Source organism: Bos taurus, chromosome 8 (genome assembly GCF_002263795.3).
Source record: "Bos taurus isolate L1 Dominette 01449 registration number 42190680 breed Hereford chromosome 8, ARS-UCD2.0, whole genome shotgun sequence".
NCBI classification, from domain to species: domain Eukaryota; kingdom Metazoa; phylum Chordata; class Mammalia; order Artiodactyla; family Bovidae; genus Bos; species Bos taurus.
Genome location: NC_037335.1, coordinates 44,768,119 through 44,788,930, shown reverse-complemented (window position 1 = coordinate 44,788,930; position 20,812 = coordinate 44,768,119). Strand labels below are relative to the sequence as shown.

The 20,812-nt window shown below is 40.0% G+C and overlaps 1 long non-coding RNA gene across 1 annotated transcript in view; it reads right to left on the bottom strand.

Moving 5' to 3' along the window:
• LOC132345955 (uncharacterized) overlaps window positions 1-20,812 on the bottom strand; it is a 122,052-nt gene that overhangs the window by 10,633 nt on the left and 90,607 nt on the right. The window contains exon 2 of the long non-coding RNA XR_009495572.1: window positions 7,564-7,668. This is a non-coding gene — a long non-coding RNA (uncharacterized lncRNA). The remainder of the gene's footprint in view (window positions 1-7,563; window positions 7,669-20,812) is intronic.

The window sequence follows — 20,812 nt, the reverse complement described above, 5'->3', positions numbered from 1 at the left end:
TATTTATTTATCAGCCGTGTTGGGTCTTCGCTGCTGTGTGGGCTTTCTCTATCTGTGGAGAGCAGAAGCTGCTCTCAGGTTGTGATGCTTGGGCTTCTCATTGCAGTGTCTTCTCTTGTTGCAGAGCATGGTCTCCAGGGTGTTCAGGCCTCAGTAGTTTCGGCACATGAGCTCAGTATTTGCGACTACCAGGCTCTAGAGCACAGTCTCAAAAGTTGTGGCGCCTGGCCTTGTGCTCTGTGGCATGTGGGATCTTCCCAGATCAGAGGTCAAACCTGTGTCTCCTGCACTGGTAGGTGGATTCTTTACCACTGAGCCACCAGGGAAGCCCAATCATTATGAATTTTTAAAAATGTAATGATTGTGTAGAATTACAAACACACATACAAGTGTTAACAGTGATATATTTTTAAAATTGTAATAAAGGGTCAAGCTTAATAAAATTCCTACGTGCCTCCCTTGCTTTGGAGTCTCTTGCCATAAAAAAAAAATTTACAGATTCAGTATACCCACCCTCAATTCTACTCCTTTTCTTCCTCCCCAATGTCAAACAGTATCATAAAGTAGCTGTTTATCAGTGTTCCACATAGTTTTACACAGACATGTATCAATCAATGGCATTAAATTCCTATGATTATTTTAAGTTTTATATAAAAGTTACCATACCACACATATCATTTTGTAACTTGTTGTTGTTCAGTATTATATTTACAAGATCTATCTTTATTAATACATGTGATGGTCAGTTTTATTTGTCAACTTGACTATAGTGTCCAGTCATTCAATGAAATGCTAATCTAGGTATTATTGTGAATGTATTCTGTAGATGTGATTAAAGCCCTTGACCAGTTGACTTCAAGTAAGGGAGATCATCCTACATAATTTGGATGAACAAGATTCAATCAGTTGAAAGGTATCAAGAGCAGAGCTGAGGCTTCTCTGAAGAAGAAAAAAATTATCCTGTGGACAGCAGCTTCACCTCCTGCTTGACAGTTCCAGATTGCCCTTCCTGATGGCCTATCCTGTGGATTTTGGACTTAAACTAGCCAAGTCTGCAATCATGTAAGCCAATTACTTTCAATAAACCTCTTACCATCTATCTCCCACTGGTTTTTCCCTTTGGTTGAACCCTGACTGATGGTTTGTTTCTCTGGGTTGAACACTAATACACACCTCTGATTCATTTATTGGTGTTGCTTTCTTGTAAAAAACAGTCAATATTTTGGGCTTTGTGGGCTATGTAGTTTCTGTTGCAACTACCCAATGATGTCATTGTAGCAGGAAAGCATTCATAGACAGTACATCAAGGACTGCGGGTGGCTGGGTTTCAATAAAGGTTTATTTACACAAAGAGTGTTGGGCTGGATTTGGCTCATGGGCTGCATAGTCTGCTAACCCTTGCTATATTGTTTGACAATGTAGCAATAAACCACAGTTTGTCTGTTCACCTGTGATGGACATTTTTCTACATTTTCTGCTGTTCCTATGACATTCTTGTACACATTATTTTCTTTGTGTACATGTTCAAAATTTTCTCATTCTAGGAGTGGAATTACTGGGTCATGGGGGTATGTGAGTCTTCAACCCAGCTAGATAAATGCCAAATTGCCTGCTAAAGAAACCATTCAGATTTATACTCCTATCAATAGGCCATGAGAAGTTTCATTTTTCTGCATCTTCCACACCACTTGGAGTTGTAAAAACATATTTACAATCTGGTAGATGTAAAATTGTATTTCATTGTAGTTTTCATTTATATTTCTCTAATGAGTAATAGTGAGAAGCATCTTTTCATGTGATACTTTCTCTCCATATATTCTCTTTGGTAAAGTGTTGGTGCAAATCTTCTGCCCATGTAAAAAACTGGGTTTTGCAAATTTTCTTGTCAGTTGTATCTAAATAAACTCTTACCAGGTCTTTTTTAAAAAGCTGGGTTTTGTTCTCTTATTATTGAGTTTTGTAAACTCTTATATATCATAGATACAAGTCCTTTGTTGGATATATATGATTTGCAAACATTTTCTCCCAGTCTGTGACTTGTCTTCTCACACTCTGAAGTGTCTTTTACAGAGCACAAGTTTTAAATTTTGATGAAGTCAAGTTCATCAGTTTGTTTTTTATGGATTGTGTTTCAGGTAACATATCTTTTGCTTAACCCAAGATTAAAACCAAGGTTAAGCAAAGAAATCTTTGTTTAACTCAAGGTTACAAGGATTTTTCAATTTTATCTTCTAGAAGTTTTATATTTTTAGGTTTTACCGTTAGGTCTATGGTGCATCTATAATGCATTTTAGGTAATTGTTATATACAATAAAGGATATGAGTTGAAGGTTGTTGTTGGTTTGGTTTTTTTGTGTTTTTCTTTTTTTTTTTTTGCACTTATGGATGTCCAGTTGTTCTAGCACTATTTTGTTGAAAAGACTATTTAGTATCTTTGTCAAAAATCTATGACCCACATATATATATGTGGGTCAATTTCTAGGTTCTCTGTTCTGTTTCATTGATCTATAGGTCTTTCCTTTTGTCAATACCACACTGTCTTGATTACTGGAGATTTATAGTAATTCTCAAAATCAGATGGCATGACTCTTCAAATTGGCTCCTCTTTTGCAAAGTTGTATTGACTAATCTAATTCCTTTGCCTCTCATATCAGTTTTAGAATCAGTTTATTGATATCTACAAAAAATTCTGCTGAGATTTTGATTAGGATTATGTCAGATCTATAGATTAATTTGGGGAAAAACTGACATTTTAACAATGAACATGCCTATCCGTCTTTAAAAAAAATTTTTTTTTTCAGAAAGAGACTCACAGACTTAGAGAATGAATTTATGGTTGTGGGGATGGGAATGGGGGGAAAGGATAGTTACAGAGTTTGGGATGATCATGTACACACTGTTATATTTAAAATGAATAATAACAAGGACCTACTGTACATATAGCACATGGAACTCTGCTCAATGTTTGTGGCAGCCTGGATGGCAGGGGAGTTTGGGGGAGAATGGATACATGTATGTATATGGCTGAGTCCCTTTGCTGTTCACCTGAAACTATCACAACATTTTTAATTGCTTATACCACAATATAAACTAAAAAGCAAAAATTTTTTTTATTGAAGTATAATTTATTTATAATGTCATATTGATATCTGCTCTACAGCAAAGTGACTCAATTTTATACATATACAGATTCTTTTTTATAATATTCATTTATTTATGGCTGTGCTGGGTCTTCCTTGCTGCCTGGGCTTCTCTCTAGTTGCGGTGAGTGGGCCTGGGGATGCTCTCTAGTTGCAGTGCGTGAGTTCTCACTGAGGGGCCTTCTCTTGTTGCAGAGCACGGGCTCTAGGGTGTGTGAGCTTCAGCAGTTGCAGCCTGAGGGCTCAGTAGTTGCGATTCCCAGGCTCTAGAGCACAGGCTCAATGGTTGTGGCACATGGCTTTAGTTGCTCTGCGGCATGTGGGATTTTCCCGGACCAGGGATCAAACTCATGTCTCTTACCTTGGCAGGCAGATTCTTTGTCACTGAGCCACCAGGGAAATTGTACACATTCTTTTCTATATTCTTTTCCATTATGGTTTATCCCAAGGCTATGTGTCTTTTAATATATATAGTTCATTGTTTATTTTATCAGTGTTTTCCAGTTTTTAACATACGAATCCTACACATATTTTGTTAGATTTATACCAAAGTATTCTTTTTTGGAGGGCTTCCCAGGTGGCACTAGTGGTAAAGAACCTGCCTGCCAATGCATGAGACCCCATTTGGATCCGTGGGTCAGGAAGATCATCTGGAGGAAGGCATGGCAACCCACTCCAGTATTCTTGCCTGGAGAATCCCATGGACAGAGGAGCCTGGTGGGCTACAGTCCATGAGGTTGGACATGATTGAAGTGACTGAGCATGCACACACATTCTATTTTGGGGTGTAGTTTGCACCTGCTCAGTTGCTTCAGTCATGTCCGACCCTTTGTGACCCCATTGACTGTAGCCTGCCAGGCTCCTCGGTCCATGGAACTCTTCAGGCAGGAATATTGGAATGGTTAGCCATTTTCCTTCTCCAGGGGATCTTCCTGACCCAGGGATCAGACCCACGTCTCCTTTATTATAGGCAGGTTCTCTACTATCTGAGCCATGAGGGAAGCTTACTATATTCAATATCCTGGGATAAACCATAAAGTAAAAGAATATAAAAAAGAATGCATATATGTGTATAACTGAGTCACTTTGCTGGATATCAGAAATTTACACATTGCAAATCAACTATACTTCAATTTAAAAATATTTTAAAATATATGTGTTAAAGTTCAGCTCCGTGCTATGTGATGACCTAGAGGGTAGAATGGGGGTGGGGGTGGGAGGGAGGGAATATATGTATACACACAGCTGATTGACTTTCAATGTATAGCAGAAACTATGCAATATTGTAAAGCAGTTATACTCTGATTTTAAAAAGAAAGAAAAAGGGGAAATATACTAAATTTTTTAAAAAATAAAAAAGATTGCTTTTCAATTGCTAATATACAGAAATAAAATTGATTTTTATATATTGACCTCAAATCCTGCAACTCTGCTAAACCCATTACTTCTAGGAGTTTTTCCTTTGCCAGCTTATATATTGGTTTGTGGGATTTTAAAATTGATTTTCAAGAATCCTTTACATATTCTTTATATTTATTCATTGGATAAATATTTATTGAGTGCCTGCTATGTGTTAGATACTATATTAGCACACTAATCTTGAGTCAACTTTGTTCATTACTAAATTCTTCAAGATGCAGTTATGCATCTCAGTTATATAAATACTTAACACAGTACCATCCATTAATTTACTTATTCAAAAACTGGATTGAGTGCTTACTGTAGGCCAGGCAATAGTTTAGCTACTAGAGATATAACACAAAAACAAACAAGAAAAACAAACATACACACAAATGAAGAGCCCTGCTGTAATGGAGAAGAGAGACAACAAATAGACAAGTAAATAACTAAGCAAATTTCAGGTAGTGAAAATGCTCTGGAGAAAATAAGTCAAGGTTAATAGGATGGAGGGGACAGGCGAGAAGACAGAGAAAAAGGTAGAATTAATACAGTGGTTGTGGAAGACCTCTCTCAAAGGGCATCATTTAAGCCAAGACCTGAGTAAGAAGAACAAATTGAGGCAAGAACCCTCAAGGAAGAGACAACAGCATGTGCAAAGGCTCTGGGGTGAGAATGAGCTCAGCATGACTGAGGCACAGGAAGGGGTCCAGAGTGTCTGGAGTTTCATTAAGCAAGGGACAGTGGTACAAAAGAGACTAAAGGGGCCAAAGGGGCTGCAGGCAGGGAGAGGACGTGATAAGAGAGCCTTGATTCTCAGTCCTTGAAAAATAGCAGTGCCTGAGTCAAGTACATCAGACACAAAGGTAAGACAGAGCCCAGCCCTCGAGAGGCTATGATCTATGGTAGAGGCAAACACGTGAACGGATGCAATAGAGTGTGCAAAATACTGTAACGGAGGTAGATGTGCAGGAGGGTTGGAGGTGGGAGACAAGAAAGAGGCAAGAATGATCCTTTATTCATATTTTTTAAGATAGAATTTCTATAGCCTTCTATTTAAGCCCCAAAGTAGAAAAATTCCCTTAAAAATAATACACACTATAAAATATATGGTACTATCTTATTTTCACATTATGATTAGTAGGTCGAGATCCCTTCTGTGTGCTCCATTTCCCCACCTGCAGAACCTAAATTTACTTGTTTCTTTGTCCCACCAATCTTCATGTTCCATGAAAGCAGCAGCTGAGCTTTATTGTCCAATGAAGCACAGCTCTGGCGTAAGGGGAGAAGGTCAGATTCTAGTGGCCTGCCTTTTCTTAGGTTAGGGGTTTTTTTCCCTTTACTATCTCCCTATCCTCACCTGACTTTGGGGAATATGCCAAAGGATACGGAGGTCAAAATGATGGGCTGGCTTCTGTATAAATTCACTAGTATGTCTTCTAACCACTGAGATAGTTCCAGAATATTATAACTTACTCAACGGTTTTTATTGTAAAATATGTCAAACATCTAGAAAGTATAAAACTGTACAGTTTGAGAAATAGTAAAGATCCATGTATGTATATCCTGGTTAAGAAGCAGATCATTGCCCACTCTTGAGAGGCCACTTGTACATCGCTCCTTAACCACATTCCTCCCCCCACCTCCAAGTACACATTTACCTTAATTTGGGTTAATCAGTCCCTTGCTGTTCTTTACAGCACTTCTACTTGTGTACACAATAGTCTGCCTTTTCTGAAGGTGGTACATCACAAGACCCCTAGTGGATGTCTGAGATCATGAAAAAAAAAAAAAAAAAGGGAAAGTTCTGGTCACTCAGTCACGTCTGACTCTGCAACTCCATGGACTGTAGCCCATCAGGCTCTTTGGTCCATGGGATTCTCCAAGCAAGAATACTGGAGTGGGTAGCCATTCCCTTCTCCAGGGGATTTTCCCAACCCAGGGACTGAACCCAGGTCCCCTGTATTAGAAGCAGTTTCTTTACTGTCTGAGCCACCAGGGAAGCTCAATTGAGAGCATGGATAGTACCAGACACTGTATACATTATGTTTTTTCCTATACATACATACATACCCATGATACAGTTTAATTTATAAATTGCCATAAGAGATTAACAATAAATAATGATAAAATAGAACAACTGTAACAATCTACTGTAGTAAAAGTTATGTAAATGTGATCTTTCTCTCTCAAAATACCTATTGTACAATCTATTGCCTTTTCTATCTCAACTAAGCACTCTTCAAGCACTGTGCTCATAACTTTTGCAGTTTGAGTTGCAACAGCAAAACTAGCATGAATTTCATTTTTCTTCTTTACAATTTCACTGATAGAAGATTCATTCCATAAATCTTAGCAACCTCAGATACATTTTTTCCTTTCCTCATTAAATCAAGAACTTTCACTTTTTTTTCACTCAAAGGAAGTACTTTACTATTTCTCTTTGTTGCATTCAAATTGTGCACTGTGGCTCTCTGTGGCTCATGTGCTCAGTCAAGTCCGACTCTTTGTGACCCCATAGACTGTAGCCCACCAGGCTCCTCTATCCATGGGATTTCCCAGGCAAGAATACTCGAGTGGGTTGCCAAGATCCACTGGATCTTCTCAACCCAGGGATTGAACTTGTGTCTTTTGCGTCTCCTTCATTGGAGGCAGATTCTTCACCATAAGTGTGACTTGCACACAAGCCTTGTGGTATCACCAACAGTCATCTGAAACCAAAAGGCTACTGAATGATCAATTAGCAGGATACACAGGACAAAGGGATAATTCACTACATGGGCTGGACCCAGTGCGACGGTGCAAGACTTCCTCATCTACTCAGAATAGGGCATAGTTCAAAACTTATGGGCTGTTTATTTCTGGAATTTTTCATTTAATGTTTTGACCAAGGGTAACTGAAAATATGCAAAGCAAAACCATGGATAAGTGGTGACTACCGTATGCATCTAAACAAAATGTATTTTAGTTTTAAAACACTAAGTAGCAAGCGCATACCTAGCTATGTAAGGACAGGTGATCTTACCTCTGTTAGATGAAGACTCCCAGGAAAAGGTAAGCTGAAAAGTCTCAGAGCCGGAGTCAGCCTTTAGGTTCCCTGTGAGTGAGTGGGCAAGGTCACATCTGAGTCCTGGGGAAAGAAGGAAAGGAAAAGGCTTAACACAGGTCTTGCAGTAAGTCAGGAAGAGAAAAACAAATATTTCATATTAACACATATAGGTGGAATCAAGAAAAATGGTACAGTTCTGTTCAGTCGCTCAGTCATGTCCGACTCTTTGTGACCCCATGAATCGCAGCATGCCAGGCCTCCCTGTCCATCACCAATTCCCTGAGTTCACTCAGACTCACGTCCATTGAGTCAGTGATGCCATCCAGCCATCTCATCCTCTGTCGTCCCCTTTACCTCCTGCCCCCAATCCCTCCCAGCATCAGAGTCTTTTCCAATGAGTCAACTCTTTGCATGAGGTGGCCAAAGTACTGGAGTTTCAGCTTCAGCATCATTCCTTCCAAAGAAATCCCAGGGCTGATCTCCTTCAGAATGGACTGGTTGGATCTCCTTGCAGTCCAAGGGACTCTCAAGGGTCCTCTCTAACACCACAGTTCAAAAGCATCAATTCTTCGGCACTCAGCCTTCTTCACAGTCCAACTCTCACATCCATACATGACCACTGGAAAAACCATAGCCTTGACTAGATGAACCTTGGTTGGCAAAGTAATGTCTCTGCTTTTCAATATGCTATCTAGGTTGGTCATAACTTTCCTTCCAAGGAGTAAGCGTCTTTTAATTTCATGGCTGAAGTCACCATCTGCAGTGATTTTGGAGCCCCCCAAAATAAAGTCTGACACTGTTTCCACTGTTTCCCCATCTATTTCCCATGAGGTGATGGGACCAGATGCCATGATCTTCATTTCCTGAATGTTTAGTTTTAAGCCAACTTTTTAACTCTCCTCTTTCACCTTCATAAAGAGGCTTTTTAGGTCCTCTTCACTTTCTGCCATAAGGGTGGTGTCATCTGCATATCTGAGGTTATTGATATTTCTCCCGGCAATCTTGATTCCAGCTTGTGCTTCTTCCAGTCCAGCGTTTCTCATGATGTACTCTGCATAGAAGTTTAATAAGCAGGGTGACAATATACAGCCCTGATGTACTCCTTTACCTATTTGGAACCAGTCTGTTGTTCCATGTCCAGTTCTAACTGTTGCTTCCTGACTTGCATACAAATTTCTCAAGAAGCAGGTCAGGTGGCCTGGTATTCCCATCTCTTTCAGAATTTTCCACAGTTTATTGTGATCCACACAGTCAAAGGCTTTGGCATAGTCAATAAAGCAGAAATAGATGTTTTTCTGGAACTCTCTTGCTTTTTCCATGATCCAACGGATGTTGGCAATTTGGTCTCTGGTTCCTCTGCCTTTTCTAAAACCAGCTTGAACATCTGGAAGTTCATGGTTCACATATTGCTGAAGCCTGGCTTGGAGAATTTTGAGCATTACTTTACTAGTGTGTGAGATGAGTGCAATTGTGTGGTAGTTTGAGCATTCTTTGGCATTGCCTTTCTTTGGGATTGGAATGAAAACTGACCTTTTCCAGTCCTGTGGCCACTGCTGAGTTTTCCAAATTTGCTGGCATATTGAGTGCAGCACTTTCACAGCATCAACTTTCAGGATTTGAAATAGCTCAACTGGAATTCCATCACCTCCACTAGCTTTGTTCTTAATGATGCTTTCTAAGGCCCACTTGACTTCGCATTCCAGGATTTCTGGCTCTAGGTGAGTGATCACACCATCGTGATTATCTGGGTCGTGAAGATCTTTTTTGTACAGTTCTTCTGTGTATTCTTGCCACCTCTTCTTAATATCTTCTGCTTCTGTTAGGTCCATACCATTTCTGTCCTTTATCGAGCCCATCTTGGCATGAAATGTTCTCTTGGTATCTCTAATTTTCTTGAAGAGATCTCTAGTCTTTCCCATTCTGTTGTTGCCCTCTATTTCTTTGCATTGATCACTGAGGAAGGATTTCTTATCTCTTCTTGCTATTCTTTGGAACTCTGCATTCAGATACTTATATCTTTCCTTTTCTCCTTTGCTTTTCACTTCTCTTCTTTTCACAGCTATTTGTAAGGCCTCCCCAGACAGCCATTTTGCTTTTTTGCATTTCTTTTCCATGGGGATGGTCTTGATCCCTGTCTCCTGTACAATGTCACGAACCTCATTCCATAGTTCATCAGGCACTCTATCTATCAGATCTAGTCCCTTAAATCTATTTCTCACTTCCACTGTATAATCATAAGGGATTTGATTTAGGTCATACCTGAATGGTCTAGTGGTTTTCCCTACTTTCTTCAATTTCAGTCTGAATTTGGCAATAAGGAGTTCATGATCTGGGCCACAGACAGCTCCTGGTCTTGTTTTTGTTGACTGTATAGAGCTTCTCCATCTTTGGCTGCAAAGAATATAATCAATCTGATTTCGGTGTTGACCATCTGGTGATGTCCATGTATAGAGTCTTCTCTTGTGTTGTTGGAAGAGGATGTTTGCTATGACCAGTGCATTTTCTTGGCCAAACTCTGTTAGTCTTTTTCCTGCTTCATTCCATATTACAAGGCCAAATTTGCCTGTTACTCCAGGTGTTTCTTGACTTCCTACTTTTTCATTCCAATCCCCTATAATGAAAAGGACATCTTTTTGGGGTGTTACTTCTAAAAGGTCTTGTAGGTCTTCATAGAACTGTTCAACTTCAGCTTCTTCAGCATTACTGGTTGGGGCATAGACTTGGATTACTGTGATATTGAATGATTTGCCTTGGAAATGAACAGAGATCATTCTGTCGTTTTTGAGATTGCATCCAAGTACTGCATTTTGAACTCTTTTGTTGACCATGATGACTACTCCATTTCTTCTGAGGGATTCCTGCCTGCAGTAGTAGATATACTGGTCATCTGAGTTAAATTCACCCATTCCAGTCCATTTTAGTTCGCTGATTCCTAGAATGCCGACGTTCACTCTTGCCATCTCTTGTTTGACCACTTCCAATTTGCCTTAATTCATGGACCTGACATTCCAGGTTCCTATGCAATATTGCTCTTTACAGCATCGGACCTTGCTTCTATCACTGGTCACATCCACAACTGGGTATTGTTTTTGCTTTGGCTCCATCCCTTCATTCTTGTCCAAGGTAAGAGAAACCCAAGTAAGACAGTGGGTATTGCAAGAGGGCATCAGAGGGCAGACACACTGAAACATACTCACAGAAAACTAGTCAATCTAATCACACTAGGACCACAGCCTTGTCTAACTCAATGAAACTAAGCCATGCCCGTGGGGCCACACAAGACGGGCGGGTCATGGTGGAGAGATCTGACAGAATGTGGCCCACTGGAGAAGGGAATGGCAAACCACTTCAGTATTCTTGCCTTCAGAACCCCATGAACAGTATGAAAAGGCAAAATGATAGGATACTGAAAGAGGAACTCCCCAGGTCAGTAGGTGCCCAATATGCTACTGGAGATCAGTGGAGAAATAACTCCAGGAAAATGGTACAGATAAACCCATTTGCAAGGCAGAAATAAAAGCCCACAGGTAGAGAACAAATATAAGGACACCAAGGGGGAAATGGCATGGTAGTGGAGTGAACTGAGAGATTGGGATAGACTTATATACACTAATACACATAAAGTAGATAACTAATGAGAACCTGCTGTAGAGCACAGGGAACTCTAAATGCTCTGTGGTGGCCTAACTGGCAAGGAAATCCAAAAAAGAAGGGATATATGTATACATATAGCTGATTTTCTTCACTGTACAGCAGAAACACAACATTGTAAAGCAACTAATCCCTCCCCCAAATAAAGAGGTCTGTAACTCACCCCTTTCCCACTAGAGAATGTCTTTGTCAGACCATTGCTATAATTTTGTCAATGGTATTAAGGAGAAAGATTTGGGAGGGTCTACTTATAATGTGTTTTTAACAGGAATTATCTGTTCTGTTTAGACTGATCATTGCAAGTAAATGTTAGATTTGTGGATCAAGAAGCATGACTGGCTGGAGAAAGGGAAGGGAAGGGCATTTCCTGTGTAATTATTTCCTACCTGCATAAATACATAAAGTATAAATAAAGTATAATACAGCTTTCTTCGAGAGCAATTGCATACCCAGCTCAAAACTCATATGTATCTCTGACACCAAAATATGTCCGGACATAGGTGAAAGGGACACTTTTGGAAACTGGTAGTTTTAGAGCCCTCCAGGAAAAGAATGTTCTGTGTTGTATCTGTTGCTTGCTTGTATCCTTTTAATCATTTGTAGTTTGTTGCTGTAAAATCTAGGATTTTATCATCCCATTTGACAGACTGACATTTTGTGTGAACTTGTTATAGTCACCATAGTAGGGGCATTTGGCGATATTGTAGAATTACCCAGATACTAGATGTCTACCAGAAATGTGGTCAAGAGTTGTCCTCTAATTTGTGTCTCTGTGTTCACCATGGACTCCCTTAGCCCTCAAAAGCAAGGTAAACTAGCATGAGATACCACTTCACACCCATTTGGATGGCTACTATAAAATGCAAAAACAGAATATAGCAAAATAGCAAGTGTTGATAGGGATGTGGAAAAGTTGGAACCCTTTCTGCATTGTTGGTGGAAATGTGAATTGGTATGGTTACCATGGAAAACAATATACAGGATGCTCAAAAAACTAAAAATAGGACGGCTCTTTGATCCATCAACTCCAATTCTCAGTATGTAACCAATGGGTATGAAATCCCTATCTTAAAAAAATACTAATCTTAAGCTTATCTTTTCCTGAGAATCTTCATCTAATAGAGGTAAGATCACCCTGTCCTTATATAACTAGCTTGTGCTTGCTGCCCAGTGTTTTAAAACTAAGACATACCCTTGTTTAGATACATACAGTAGTCACAACTTACCCATGGTTTCATTTTCCATATTGTCAGTTATCCCTGGTCAACCACAGTATGAAAACATTAAATGAAAAATTCTAGAAATAAATAATCTGTATATTTTAAACTGCACCCCATTCTGAGTAGGTGAGGAAATCTCACAGCATCCTGCTGAGTCCAGCCCTGGTCATGAAAAACAGTTAGCTAAAATGGTAAATTTGATGTTATGTCTATTTTACCACAGTTTTTTTTTAAAAAAGAGAAAGGGCAAAGCAGACACATCTGTGGGGTTATGATAGATGTCTCTGCTGACCCAGGGAGCAGGGCATGGAGGGGAGTCAGGCCAAGTGCAGAAAAGACTGGTCCAGTTTCACCCAGATGTGTTGCATTTAGTTTAAGAGAGGACAGTGGCCACAAGCATCACGACAGGGACAGCTCTCTCTTCCTGCCACATTGTTCCATCTGAACCAGTAACCCTTTGCATCTGCTGCAGAGCTGTCACTCTGAACGCGCTCTTTGCCACTTCCCGGAGGAATACTTTCACTATTTCCTGTGTTGGATCTCCTGCTTTTTTGGTTGTTGTTGCTGTTCAGTCACTCAGTCATATCCGACTCTTTGTGATCCCATTGACTGTAGCATGCCAGGCTTCCCTGTCCTTCACCATCTCCCAGAGCTTGCTCCAACTCGTTTACTTTCGAGTTGGTGATGGTATCTCACCTTTTCTGGATCTTTTTCTAGGCGTATGCCCTCTTTTGGCGGGGCATGCCTGGGAGATTTCTTTCTTGAGTCCATACATTCCAGAAAAATGCCTTCTTCCTCCCTCATACACAAAGATAGCTTGGCTAAGTATGGAATTCTAGAGCAGCATCATTCGTCTTCAGAATTCTGAAGGAATGGCTCCATACCTTCTTGGTTCTGGTCTTGCTGTTAAGAAGGGACAACCCACAAGGACCTACTGTAGAGCGCATGAAACTCTGTTCAATGTTATGTGGCAGCTTGATGGGAGGGGAGGGAAGTTTGAGGGAGAATGTATATTTATGGCTGAAACCCTTCACCTGAAACCATCACATTATTAATCAGCTATAGCCCATTACAAAATAAAAAGTTAAAAAAAAAGTCTGCACCTACTTCGATTGCTCTTTTCTGGGTGACCTATTTTCTCTCTCTCTCTCTCTGTATGTTTTTAAGATCTTATATTTTCCTCCAGTGTTTTTGGAAACATTATCATGTGCGTTAGTGTGAGTCTAGTCTCATTCATTACACTGTGTATCCTTTGAATCTAGTGATTCCTCTTCTTCTGTTCTGGAAATTTTTAGTGACCTGTTTTATCACTGATTTATCTCTTTTTTTTAATATTCTTATTCACAAAGTCTTATCATGGACTTATCAAAGTCTTTCTGGACTGCCCCTCTATTTTCCTATCTTTTTACCTCTGTCATTTTGCTCTACTATCTGGGAGATTTTCTCAGCTTTATCTCCTAACTTCTCTTTTGCGTTATTTTTATTTCTGCTGTTAAAAGCTCTTTTTCCAAAAGCACTTTCTGTTTTCTAAATTGTCCTTTATTACTGCATCCTGCTCTGACTTCAAGGATGCGGTATTTCTCTCTCTCTCCAGATATTTATTACAGTTAATGGTGATGAAGTTGTTTTCTCCCTGAATAGCCTGTTTCTTCCTAGTTCTGTTTTTATTTATTACTCATGATTACTGAAGGCATTTGTAAGCTGTCTGGGAATCTTGGTTGTCTGCTCATGATGGGGGAGCTAAATGCTGATGGATTCTCTGAGGGCATGGTTAGTGCTTATTGACTTTGAGCATCCCTCTAGGGTTATCTAAGTAAGTTTTGGTGGGGGGACTTTGGTGCTAGTATTCTAGAGTCATTCCTCCTAAGCTGGCCAGATCTCCCCAGCCCCAGCCCCTGCTTCCTAGAAGAGGTTTCAAGTCCCCAGCCTAGAGGTAAGTGTCTCGACACCAATGTTCTGGAGGTCCCTGTAAAGTACTCAGTATACTTGGCAGTCACTTATTTCCTCATTATCGACATGGTTCCCAATCGTACTTTAAAGAGGAAAGGAATTTGTTTACCGGATGAGTTACAAATCTTTCTCCATGAAGAGACATTTCTGTATGTGCATACAGAAATCACCTTTATAGAGCTCAGGGAAGCTGAGACAGAGGAAGAAGGGTTAGGCTTACACTGTATCTAGCAGACACCTCTCCTGAATCATCTCTCTTTGGCTTCACTGGCAACCTTAAAAATCCAGTTCTAGAGGTTTCTTATATGACTAAGCTCTTCACTTTTTAGAAACTGTAAGTGGATGTCTTATGGTTTTAAAACTTCAGTCACACTTATTTATTGTGAGCAGGTGAAGTGCACCAAATCTATTTACTATTGATGTGTCTCAGATTAACAAAGCACGTGACTCACAGAACCTTATTTCCCCAACACTCATCAGGGATCTCTCCAATTTCCCAGAAGGAATATTCCCTCCACCTCCCCTCTAATTCTGGGCTCTGAAATATGGCTTTATGAGGAAGATCTGAAAAATAACCAAACCTAATATGACTCTATGCAGAGAGTCACTAACCATGAAAATATCTTAGGTAAGCAGAGGCTTCCAGCAACACCTTTGGCAAACAGGATGAGGAATGAGGCCACCATGGTTTTGCTTCCTTGATTTCATTCAAGACTCAGTTGTTAGACCTCAACTTATTGCCTTGCAAGTATCACCCAGTCTTGAAAGATGAGAAGGTGGAGAAAGAAAGAAAGAGGGTTCCAGGCTGGAAAGAACTATCAGAGAAATCGGAAGGTCTGAAGGATGAGGGTGGGTTTGTGAGCTGTGGTGGAGGGTGAGCAGTGGTTGGCAAGGGATAAGTGGGGCAACAGTCAACCTAGGAGATGACTAGAGGCAACAAGAGGAGGGAGGACGAAACCCAGATTGGGATGACTTAGGAGATGAATGAGAGCCAAAGGCACCAAGCAAGGAGCTTGAGATGATGATAATAAAAACAGCAACTGAATAATCAACGGTGGTTAGTATGCCAGATGCTTCAATCCATTATCTCCAATCTTTATCCCAGATAAACATCAGCAAAACATCATCACTCCCATAATACAGATGCAAAAGCAGAGGGTCCCAGGAATCCAGCGTGGCACAGTCTGCATGCTTCTAGAGTCCAGCTGCTTTTATCATACCACACTGCCTCCCAATTCATGCCACATTACCCACTGATTCAGCCAGCCAGCACCCTACTGCCTACAAGCTGCTAAGCTGCATGCTGGAAACGGCAAAAAATATTTGTCATCAAGTGGCAGAGATCCCTACTTTCTTTTAAAATCCATTTACTTTCTCAAAATCTTGTTTATGGGACTGCTAGCACCACTCCAGTTCTTTGATGTCTTTCCTATGTGAGTTGACAGAGGTTCAGGAAAGCCTTCGAAGAAGGCGATGGCACCCCACTCCAGTGTTCTTGCCTGGAGAATCCCCGGGACGGGGGAGCCTGGTGGGCTGCCGGTCTATGGGGTCGCACAGAGTTAGACACGACTGAAGTGACTTAGCAGCAGCAGCAGCAGCAGGAAAGCCTTCCTGACTTAAACATCAGCTCACAAATGAGGTCAGGGAAGCTGTCCTGCAAACTGATGGAATCTGCCACCCAAACCAGTCAAGAATAGGAGTAACATCCCTCCAATGTAAGGTAAGAAGTGTTCCAGGGATCCAAAGGAGTGCTTAGTGCCCTTAGCTGCTATTTAGATTCATAACCAACTGTTGCCAATGGGCAACATGCCAAAAAAGCATCTTGCCCTTCATAATAGCAGCCATGTGATTACAGCCTATTATGCATTGAAGGATATGGACAGGAATAATTCAGCAAGTTACTGGGTCAAACTTCAAAAACATGAAGACTTTCAACTTCTTAGTCATGTCACTGACTCCATGGACACGAATTTGAGCAAACTCGGGGAGACAGTGAAGGAGATAGTGGCGTGCTGCAATCCGTGGGGTTGCAAACAGTCAGACACGACTTAGCGACTGAACAATAACAAGTCCCACCCCTTCCTTTCCCAATGCATTCAGGGAAACATCTAGGTCTTTATCATGATGTTTCCTGAACCTCTAGATATTTCCTGAAGCTCTCATCTTCCAATCCTGTTTACTAAGCTCCAGCTACACTGGACTCTTTCTTGAATTCTCAAGTAGGTTTGCAGGTGCTATTACTGCTTCTTAGAAAGCTTTCTCCCAACTCTTTCCTGGGTTGCTCCTTTTTTTTTCTTTTCTTTTCTTTTTAAGGGCTACCATGAGCATCTTTTTTTAAAATTGAAGTATCGTTGATTTGCAATACTGTGTTAGTTTCAGGTGTACAGCAAAATGATTTGGTTACATACATATATATATATATATATATATATATACACACACACACACACATTTTCAATTATTTTCCACTATATGTTATTACAAAATATTGACTATAGTTTTCTGTACTATACAGTAAATCCTTGGTGTTTATTTTATATATGGTAGTGTGTATATGTTAATCCCATGCTCCTAATTTATCCCTCCCCGCTCCTTCCCTTTGGTAAGCATAAGTTTGTTTTCTATGTCTGTGAGTCTATTTCTTTTTTGTAAAAAAGTTTATTTGTATCACTTTTTTAGGTCCCACATATAAGTGATATCATATATTTGTCTTTCTCTGTCTGACTTCATTTAGTATGGTAATCTCTAGGTTCATCCATGTTGGTGCAAATTGCATTATTTCCTTCTTTTTTATGGCTGGATAATATTCCATTCTGTATATGTACTACATCTTCTTTATCCATTCTTTGGTCAATGGGAACTTAGGTTGCTTCCATGTCTTGGCTATTGTAAATAGTGTTGAAATGAACATTGCGTGTATCTATTTGAATTAGAGTTTTTGCCTTTTTCTGGATATATGCCCAGGAATGGGATTGCTGGGTCATATGGTTGTTTTAGTCCTAGTTTTTAAAGGACTCTCCATACTGTTCTCCATAGTGGCTATACCAATTTACATTCCCACCAACAGTATAAGAGTGTTCCTTCTTCTCTACATCCTCTCCAGCCTTTATTGTTTGTAGATTTTTTGGATGACCATTCCGACCAGTGTGAAGTGGTAATTCATTGTAATTTTGACTTGCATTTCTCCAATAATGAGCAATGTGGAGCATCTTTTCATGAGCCTTTTGGCCATGAAATGGCCATATGTGTGTTTTCTGTGGAGATATATCTATTTAGATCTTCTGCCTATTTTTTGATTGGGTTGGTTTTTTTGGGTATTGAGTTGTATGAATTATTTGTATATTTTGGAAATTAAGTCCTTATCGGTCACATTGTTGCAAATATTTTCTCCCCAGATTTGCTCCTTCTTATCTCTAAGCTCAGTCTGAAAGCCACCTTGTAGGTGAGACTCCAGTTCAACCATCCTAACTAAAGTAGGTTCTTCCTGTAATCCTCCTGCTCAGCTCCTGCTTTCAACCACAGTATTTATTACAAATTAAAGCAACTTTTGTTTTTCTGTTACTTTTTGAGTTGATGCCCTTGCACTTGTGTGAGCTCTGTGAAGGGATGGGGGTATCTGCCTTGGATCCCATTGTGTGTCCTGCACTCTACATAGTGGCTGACAAAAATAGAAATTCAGTATACATGTGAGGAGCAAATGAAGTCAAATTACACACACGGTATCACACTGCACATTCTAACACAGAATTGACATTTCTTGAAGCCTTAAAATTCTAGGTAGATGCATTTCTATATAGAGGAATTTTAATTCTGCCTTCTAGACCAATAGACCTTCTAGGTTAATTTCTAATTATGAGAATCCTATGGGATAATATTTACTGATTTCCTCATGAATAAGTGTCACCTACTGATATGTCTATATTTTTCATGAATGACAAATAAGGTTTTTATTCAAATGAATCACAGTGGGTAATTTGTTCTGAAATTCTAAACTGCTAAACAGGCAGACCAAAGTATCACATGGCTCTTTTCCCATCACTTGTCAAAGTATTAATCCTTGTAGTTATTTTAACTTTTGGTTTAACAAACAGTGAATGTTCGTTTGAAACTGACTTACTGATAGCCTGCTTCCTGAAATGGAAAATTAAAGTATTTCAGCTTCGATATCATAGTTTTGCTTTCATTCTGGGATACAAACTATCCATGCAAATTAGCACAAATCTGCAGCTTCAAAGAATTGAGGCTGGACTCAACAAAAGAGAATTTACTAAGCTAATTTTATAAAAATTTGGGATTTGGAGTCACTGCCCTGGTACAGTGTATTATCAGGCACTCACTGTTTTGTGCCATTGCTAAGCAACAGGTGACCTTGTCATTTCTCTAGTTGGTTCTGCTGTGATTCTCTTCATATTCCTTTGTGTTGTCTTGCTTTGCTTCCTTTTCCAGGACCCATTTCTCCCCCTACAGGTTTGATGTTGGTGTCTTCTAGAGCTCTGCCCTCAACTTGCTTCTCCATCTCTACTTTCTCCATAAGCCCTCTGGCTGCACAGTTTCATTGCTTGAGTCCCCACCTGGCTGCTTATAGGACCCAGCCCAATTCTCCATCTTCAGCCTGGGAATCTCCCCTTAAGCCAAAGATCTATTTTCCCACCAGCCTAGTGAATAAATTCTCCTGAATTTTCTACAATCAACTTAGACTTGACATTTATAAGATCAAACTCACTAACAATCCTTAACCTTCAAAGAAATTCCTGCTCCTTTCCTATGAAAGATTCCATTACTCACCAGTTGCTTAACCCTGAAACCTGGGGATCACACTCCACCTATCCATCTTCTTTACCTCCACATCTCATCACACTCCAAATACTTTAAATTTTCCTTGTGAGGCATTTCTTAGACTTATCTCCACTAGTTTATGTTCTCTTCTTTGGTTCAGTCTCAGATAATAAAAAGAGCAAATATTTTTTAAACTTTAGATGAGTGCTGTTCTAAACATTTGTGGAAGTTTCTACTTAATCCTGCCCAACTATCTCATTATTATTACAACTCCACTGGATGAGAATGAGGTACAGAGAAGTTGCATAACTTGCTGAGGCTAGTAATGAACAGAACTGGGCTTTGAATGCAGGAATCCATGTTAACTATTGGATATGTGGCCTCCTTGGGGCTTCGTTGGAGAAGGAAATGGCAACCCACTCCAGTACTCTTGCCTGGAAAATCCCACGGACAGAGGAGCCTAGTAGGCTAGCCCATGGTATTGCAGAGAGTCAGAACCGACTAAGCGACATAACTTTGGGGCTTCCTATGTGGTGCAGTGGAAAAGAATCTGCCTGCAATGCAGGAGATACATGAGATGCGAGTTTGATCTCAGGTCAGGAAGATCTCCTGGAGTAGGGAATGGCAACCCACTCCAGTATTCTTGCCTGAAAAATCCCATGGATAGAGAAGCCTGAGGGGCTGGTTGCAAAGAGTCAGATACAACTGAGCAACTGGGCATGCAGCCTCCACAGTCTAACCTGGAATCCTACAATTATCTCCTAACTGTTCCTGCTGCTTCTTCTGTCTCCTTCTAAAGACCTTTCACATAGCCACCCAAAGGATCCCTCAGTAATGCAAATTGGATTACACTTGCTTCACCCATTCAGTGGTTCCTCATCTTCTCTAAGGCAAAGTCCAAACTGCTTGGCATGACCTGCTTTGCCCTTCATAATGCTACCTGGGTGAGCTCTCTGAGCCCCACCCCTGTAGCTGAGTCATAGATATAATCTAGGGGCTGACCTTTCCTTCTGTAACGTACTCGTACAGCCACACCCAATCCCTTTATCATCCTGGTAAACATCAATCCAGCCTTCAAGATTCAAATATTCCTTGTTTCCTTTTCTAAAAAATAAAGTGATCATTTCTTTGACTTCCCTTACTACCTATATTATTTTAATAGGAATTATCTCATTGCAATATCACTATCTGCTAGTAACCTTTGTCTGTAACCTGGACTGTGAGATTCTTGAGGAAGTGACAGTGTTACAGACTAGCTTACATGCCAGACATTATTTGGTGTCTATACAGTTTCTAACACATAGTAGGTGTTCATCAAACACTTAGCTATGGTTTAAGGGGTAAGAAACTTGGATCTGAGAATATGAGCTTAAACATTAGAGTAGAATCTACCCAAAGAATTTTATATACATAATTCTTAGAAATTTCTAATCACCCATCTAATACTTGATTCTCTTCTACCAAATTCACTCATTCAATACACATTTCTTGAGTGTCTATTAAGAGTCAGTACCATGCTAAGATGAAGGCAACACAGAGAAGAACAAGGCACAGAGTCTATTTATGAGAAGAACAAATCTGTTCAAGGGCTTAGTCTAAGTCAAAAAGGAACAGGCAGTATCCATACT